We start from the raw sequence: 8,315 nt of genomic DNA, 5'->3' as shown, positions 1-8,315 counted from the left end.
CTGTAAGTGCAAATGGATGCATCATTCTACCCCCTACAGTTAAGAATTCTGTTGTAACAACAAAAAATTGAAAGGACTTATTTTACTCCTTGTCCTCGCTTTTCTTTCACCAATTAAAAAAAAAAAAAGATCTTCCAACCAAGCATTCTGGTGATTTTAGTACATTTAATACAATGTAATGATTTATTTACAACTGCACTCTTAAGTAAAGCAAAGTGCTTCCCCAATTATATTTTCATATATTTTTTTATTCGTATAAGAAAAATATCACTGAAATCTACTGCGTGGTAGATGTGATTCTGTGATTCTGTTTCAAAACAGAGCAAAATCCTCATTTTCTCTATTTTAGAAAACGGCAGAAATCTTCAAATCTATCCTTCCTTCATAAATGTGCATACTGAGTCATTTGCACATTTGGTTTCCTGTTTTATACCTACAGAACAGAAGGCTGTGTAAAATACTAGTGACCTTCATGTGTAAGTCGTTGCATGCACAAGCGCTTATGTGTGTGTGTGTCCACAGAAACATACAAAGTGTCTCCTGACTCTACAGAATGTAGTTTTCTTGGGGGAGTGGAGGACAGGGGGAGAGGGATTTTTACAAATCTCAGCTTTTGTAGAGGAATAAAGCTCAGAAATAAAAAACGACCACAATATCATATCTGTCATTTTTTTCTCAGAAAAATTTGGATGGAAGGAAAGAGTGAGAAAGAGGAACTGAAGAGCTGGAATTTCTTCTCATATTTATGTTAACAGTGGATACATTGACATACACAGTGGCAAGTATAGCCTGGTCAATATGTGAGTATTGCACAAGCACCCCTGATTGCTGACATGAAGAATGACTTCATCACTTCAGACCTGTGTTCTGCTCTTTAAAAAGCAACACCATATTGTGGCAGCAGTGAATAAGTGGATGCTCAAGCCTGGTGTTACTGGTGCACACAAGTGAATCCCTGGCTGAAGAAATCTGGCATTAATGGAGCCAGGAGGAGAGGACAGAAGTTTTAACTTGGTGTGGTGAGAACTGTGAAGCTGTGAAGAAATGGGATGGCATAGTAGGGGTTGAGGAAAGCATCAAAATGGTGGAAGTGAAGGTGGGATTTGGATAGGCGGTGGGATGGACAGAGAGGTATTCAAGGTGTGTCTTGTATTATCAGGGTTTCATTGTGTTTATGTAAGGAAAGTGAGAAATTTCAAGGAGTTTGCTACAGAAACTTCACATTGACAGTGAACTTCACATTGACATCTGTGGAGATGAAGAAGTTTCATTGCACAAAATGGAATCTCCATATTGTAAAGTGGAAAATTCCAGATGGTGTACAGTAAATGAAGAGAAACAATGAAGTACTGTGTACATCTTGCCTGTCATTCCCTGTTAGTATTTTGTTGAATGCTCTTTAAGACTTAGCTGTTACACTGGTTTTAGTATTGACCCTTTGCTTTCAGTGCTATAAATGGGGTGATGTTAAAATAGTCTCTGTGAGTAAATATTGTTATCTCTGACTCCACTCTTGTACTAAATGCACATTTAAGGGGTAATGGTTTTCAACTGGAAAATTATAGATTTAGGTCAGACGTTAGAAAGAAATTCTTCACAATGAAGGTGGTGAGCCATTGGTCCAGGTTGCCCAGGGAAGCTGTGGCTGCCTCCTCCTTGGAAGTGTTCAAGGCCAGGTTGGATGGGGCTTTGAGCAACCTGGTCTAGTGGGAGGTGTCCCTGCCCATGGTAGGAGAGTTGGATCTAGATGATCCTTATGGTCCCTTACAACCCAAATCATTCTACGCTTGCTGAGTCATTGAAAATGAATAGAAAATTTGGCAGCATGAGCTCTGTGATGAATGGTTAGAAGCTGAGTTTAGCAGAAAATTGTCCTGGTCTTTCCTTGTTTACTACTCAAGCTTGGTTGATATGTAGTCTGGAGAGACTTTATTTTCCTGTGTATAACTTAATGTTTAAAAAGACAAACGCTCTGTAAACTCTGGAGTGCCACCAGAAGCTGGATAAAACTTTGGTTAATTGAAAAAATTGGGACTACTGAGAAGGTGGTTCAGATGCAGGTTAGAAGTTCATGATAAGGATTCAGTCATTGTTTTGCACATCTCTTTTAGTTTGTAAAACTCTTTGAGATCCCTTGGTATAAAAATTATACACACATATAAGATAACATTTATAATAACTTACAATTCACATAGCAATATGTAATTTCTCATGAACTTTACCAGTATGACACGACAGCAAATTCTGTCACAAAATTTCCACATGTTCCTCTAAATGAAAAGAGGGTGTTCCTCTGTGACAATATTTGGTTTTATTCTCTCACATTTATGCCCTAGACTAAATTATAGTATTTTGTTTGCAATTTTTTTGTCATATCATGTTAGCCTAATATACCACTAATACATTTTAATACGGAAATGTTAGTACTCCCACTCATCGGATGATACAGTACCTTATCACATTAGCCTGCTATGACTTTTCTTGTGGTATCAGTTACTAGTCTATAATTACATTGCTACCTTATTTTCAGTCTGATAGGCACCACAATTGTCCACACTTCTGCATTTGAGACCCTACATAATGTCCTTGTTACAAAGTTTTACAGCTGAAGAGGTAGCATTGATTAGATAACTTCAGTAGAGTATTTGAAATATTTGTGAGTCTAGTCTACTACAGTGCAATACCTATTCCTCCAAAGTGAACTTTTTTCTTTCTAACTAAGAAAAAAGAAGAAAGGAAAAATATGCTTAGTGTAGAACAAGCAAACAAACAAAAAACCTGAAAATAAAACTGTGTTCCTACCAGCAATACTGCAGTAATGACTTTCTGCAGAAAATGAAAGAGGAAACCCCTCTTAAAAGCAATAGAAAGCACTTTGTTTCCTTATTGCTTTGTTTCCTTATTGCGTTTTGTGTTCTGTTATGTTTTATTCCCCTCTTTAAATGCAAATATAGTCATTTAAAGGAAAAGGAAAGGCAAGGAAAAATCCCCATGGATCTGTTGGTATCTTAGTAGAGGCAGCATCCTTGCAAGGTGCTCTCTGGTGATGGTCCCTTCCATGGAAAGAAAGGGGGACAGTTCTACTGTCCTGAACCAGCCAACCCCTCATTCTGACCAAACCACTGAAAACATTTCTTTCTCACTGCTTCCTTTTTTTTTTTTTTTCTTTAACTTTTACTTTATGCAGGGTAAAATTTTATTCTTTGTCTTAACTATCAAGATAAGAAGCTTGGTGTAGCAAAATGATGACATGATGAACTGTACAGCTACCTGCACCACTCACGTTTTTAGATCCAGTTTATTTCCCATAGTTGTGTGCCCAGATTTGCCTCAGGTCTGCAGAGTTTTCTTAGACTCACAGTATTGTATCATCTAGAAATAGTCATTAAAATATTCTTGTCTTGCAGTTATAGAAGTGGAAGTCAAGGTAACTAAGTGAAATATCTGAATATGTGTTTTGCTCAGACATAAAAACAGGTGCATCTCAGTAATGCTTTAACACAACAATGTTGTCCTTATCAGGCTGTCTCAAAGCCAATTCTTACTCCAGTTAACATATTCATATCATTATGATGAGAGGATGTGGTGTGAGAGAGGCTGCACAATGCAGTAGGACCCCTCTGTACACAGACTTCGCAGATGTATTTCTGGGGTATGCTTAAAGCAGACAGAGTCCAAGGGCTGATTCTATGAGGTTTCCATTTTGGTGGAAATGGAAACCATTTTGATTGCCCTACCTTCTTAGCTGGGAAGGGCAATACCCTTAGCATTGCTTCCCACCTTCATGTTCTTACCCAGATCTGACAATCATAATCCAAGCTAAGGAGCTGGGTGGTTTTTAGTTTTTTTTTTTGCCTGCTTTCAGATTTTTAGGGCTTGCATACTCCTATATGTGTTTTAACACAAGTTGGGTGGCTAAACCAACCCACTTATAATTATTTATTTTTCCCTTATTAATACTGTTTTCCCCTGTAAGTTATGTCTGGATGCCCTTAGACCTTTCCTTCAATTGAGAAGGAAATGTTTGTCTTTGGTCAACCTAAAATTGTATTAGGACAGCCAGAGGTTCAACACAGTTTATGACTGGAAGAAAAGCTAACACCTGAGTAGACCCAGGAAGTGCATTTTGGCCTTTGGTGACATTTTTTAAAAGATGTTTTATGTGCTTCAAATTCTAGTGTTACTGGTGGTTTTTTAGGTTCTGTTCATAAATTAATAAAATAGGGTTGTTAGGCAAGCAGGCTTACGAAGCACTGGGAAACAGAGCAGTTCTTTTTTAATTCTCTGCCTTTCTACTTATTGGCAAAGTACCTTCCCCTTTTCTGGAGTGGAGATATCGAGAAACAAAGGTGGAAATTTCTGCTCACAATTTCTCCATCAGTGTGCCCAGTAACAAGAATATCTGTCCTTTTGAGTGATATTCTCCAGTGTCATCTATAGTTCTTCTGTGAAGTCTTCTGGCCTTGCAGTACTTTTTTTGGGTCTTATCACAAGTTCTGTCAATTAACATATTCATCCCTCTAAAGACAAAGTGCTATATGAGCTGGATCAGCCATTCTGAATAAGGGCTTCACAGCCCTTTCAGTGCACAAATTAGACACCACGCTGAAGAAATGTCTCCTGTTGCATGAAAGGTTTCTATTTTAAAATCAGAGTGTACTGTGATTAATCTGCATGCCACTGATTCCTGAAATTCCTGGAAGTTTGCAATTATTGTTTTATAATTCAGTTTTAGTAACACTAAAATAATCAGGTTGTAAGTATTTTGTCCAGATTTCTAAACTAAATATTCACTCTAATATGTAGTTTGTTTGAAGCCCACAAAAGATGGCAGGGCAATTTCATAGTTGCCCATAATTTCAGAGAATCAGGTCTACCTCAGAACAGATCAGTCTAATGGGACATACTCCCTTCCAAATTAATCAGAATTATTATATATATAATTATGATGTTATATATTAGGAATAAAAATATTCCTACCATTAACATGTATTGACAATTATATTAATAAGTGCTTATTCACAAAGGTTTTACTTTCCTAACCCACTTCCTTAGTGTCTCTCTTAGTAAAGGAAAGCTAAGGACTTATAGAATATTCAATATCTTTACTCAGAGCTCTATAATTACTGGTGACTCCAGTAATAGTCTTTTTAATTTCTTTGTGTAACTGCATTGTGGTTTTATAGACTGACTGTAGCTTTGCTTACATGTTCTCTCAGGGTGTCAGAAAATGAGATTCATCCGTTCAATTAATTTACACTAAATATAGCTTGATTCATTATATTACGTTTCAGCAAAGAGATTATAGGAGGTCAACGGACTAAAGTAAAAAAGCCGTTTTCTAAATACAGTGTAATTTCCTTCAGATAATTGTCCTGCCTTTTGAATTTCTAAGGAAGTGCACACTTTTATTTACTACTGAAAAAAACATTGGTTAAACAAGAATTCCTGGAATTCAATGGGAATTCTAGTGCAAATCTAGGTGGTGTGATTAGTAAATAATCATAGCAATACGGTGATTAGCATCCTGAACTGAAAGGCTGATGATTTGAACCCTCTCCTCTCATGCTGAGAAGTTGCTGTAGGGCATAGCGAGATTAGGGTGAGTGATGACCTTTCTCCAAAGCACAGCAGACTTCAGGCCAACGTACTCCAGTGCCTCTGTCTCTGACACTGTGTTTCTGGGATGCTGACATTTCTCCAGGATGAGCAAGGACTGAGACACTTTTCAGAACTCTCCGAACTTTGCTCTGGTTGATGTGGTGTACCTTGCACGAATGTGGAAATACGACGTGTGGTGCTGCATGTATTGCGACTCAGCCAGAAATACTCACTTTATGCAAGTGGCAGGTGAAATTCACTGGGGCATTGAAGAAAAGTTTTGATGAGTAGTTGCACATTGTCTCCGCCTAAGGTCTGTTGTAGCATTTGAACTGTAAACTGAAATGACAGTCGCTTGCATGGCAGAACACCCAAGAGAGCATGCCAACAGCAATGCCACCTGTTATTCCTTGCATGACTAGTGAACAGACACGTGGCCCTACCTGTGTATGAGGAGATAGAATCTATTTCTTCTTCTACTGGTGCAAAAGATTCTGACAAGGATATGTGTACATCGAAGGAGAAATATTTTCTCTGCCTGTTTTACACGCTGCAGCAGTAACCATTATTTCCTTCAGGAACTTACAATATTCAGCGACGCTTTGCATTTTGTGAAAATTTTAAACCAACGCATATTATTTAATGACATCTTTTTTTTCCTCATGCACCATCAGTTTTTAAAAAAGGTGAAGTCTTATTGACTAAGAAGTTTCAGAAGGTACATAGAATCTTATAGTTTATTCTTGACCAAGTTGTATAGCATATACAAAGTGTTTCCAATAACACACTTCTTTATGTGATGATACTTTGGAAAATCATATCACCTTGAAAAATGTATTTTAAAAAAATATATATTAAAGGATTTAAGATCAAGTACCAAATATTATGTCTGTAAAGGGAGAAGAGTTCAGTTAGTGTTCCGATTTACCAGTGAGGATAGCTTTAAATCTTAATGAAAATGTTGATTACTACTTAGGAGACTGTCAGTATAAATGCAAATTATTATACATTTTATGGTTATCTGTGAAATGGAACCTTTCTTTTTCAGAAACAGATGAAGCTTTTATGTTTTCTTTTGTTGCACCAGGTCATACCTACAAATCTCAGACACAGGGACTTAGAAGATCCTGTGAGGCTGGAATCCAGTCAATATGTTTTGTGCAGCCCTTTTCTCCCTCTGACTTGTGTTGCAGGAGCACAGTATCACTGCATCTTTCCAGTGTGGCTGCCAGGACAGACCTCCTGCTCACTCCCATTGGACAGGATGCAAACTGAATTATACTGCCTGCTTTTAGCAAGGGATGAATTGGTCTGTAAGTCTCAAAACAAGGCTGGAATGCATTTCCTTCTAGAATATAATGTTTCTCTCCACAGTTTGGTTCTGGAGATTAGATGGTCGGTTTAGGCAGGTACTCAATATTGTCTGAGATTAGGTTCCTTGAGGAGACTTCAGGTTAGGCTGACAGAAGCAGACACATCCTAGACTACCAGTGGTATTTGAAATGCTTGACCTGAAATCAGATTTTATTTTCTGTATTAAAACCGGACACTCTGCGTCAGTCAGAGCTCACAGTCTCTCCTGAAGGCCAGGCCAGTTCAGTATCCTTTTGCATAAGGTAATCTGCTCATCACAGCAAATATCCCTGTTAGTGTCTACAAATGCAGAAGGGAAATAAAATTATTTGAATTTAGAACTTGCCCCTATCTTCATTTTGGGATATTACTGAATTTTTCTCAGGCTTATGCTGTGAGTCAGGAGGCTCTGAGGGAGAGCATGAGACTTCTCCACAAGCGAGGAGAACCGAGGGGCTAAAAAAGGTGGAGATGGTAGCCAGGGGAAAAGACACCTGCAGGGAAAATAAGTGTAATATCCCTTGTGAAAGATGATATCTTTCTAATTTCTTGAGGGTTGTTCCCACTGTGTCAGGCAATCACAAATAAATGGAAAGGAGAAAAAGTAAAATAAACAGTGCTCATCATACTGTTTTTTGAAAGAATAGTAATTTACTGTCATAACACTTGAGGGCAAATCATACTGAGGTGTCATAAATAAACTATGTAGCCTTTGGTTTTCTGCATGTTGTATTTCTGTGTTTCAGACTTTGGATTGCAAGTCAGTTATCATTTTATGTTTTTACCCATTTGGTATCAGTTTTGTACCTTCACCCTTCATTCAAGATGAGTCAAAAAATTACATGTTTTTACTTCCACTAGCATGAAGAATTAGAACCTGGGAAAAGAGAAGGATCCACTGCTATGTTTGCAAACCTTTGGCTATTACTTTGACTCTGCTGGCACAAATAGGATTTTTGCTTGTTAGATTTCAACCTGCTGATGTGTGAAAAAGGAAACTTAATGAACTAGGAATGTAATAGGAGCAGTTCAAAGTATTAAAAGTGTTGGCCATGGTTCCCTGGATGTCACAGAGGCAGGCTCAACCAGGTTAATTTTAAGTTATCTAAGAAACACAATTTTTTTTCTTTCACAGACAAAAAAAAGATTTTACATGAGACAATCATTGTAAATAAAATCCCATGCAGGTAAGAAACCAATGCAGTCTGGAAGACAGAAACATCTGTTTTATTGGATGATGCTGAAACTGATGTCTTTGTGTGAGGGTGGATATCTACAGATTCTTGTCTCTTAGCAGTGTACGAGGCACTTAGGCTTTTTCCAACGGAGAAGAAAATTTTACACTATACTGCCTGGCATCC

Source organism: Heliangelus exortis, chromosome 2, assembly GCF_036169615.1.
Source record: "Heliangelus exortis chromosome 2, bHelExo1.hap1, whole genome shotgun sequence".
In the NCBI taxonomy this organism is placed as follows: Eukaryota; Metazoa; Chordata; class Aves; order Apodiformes; family Trochilidae; genus Heliangelus; species Heliangelus exortis.
The sequence above is the reverse complement of the archived record's forward strand: the minus strand, read 5'-3'. Positions refer to the sequence as shown.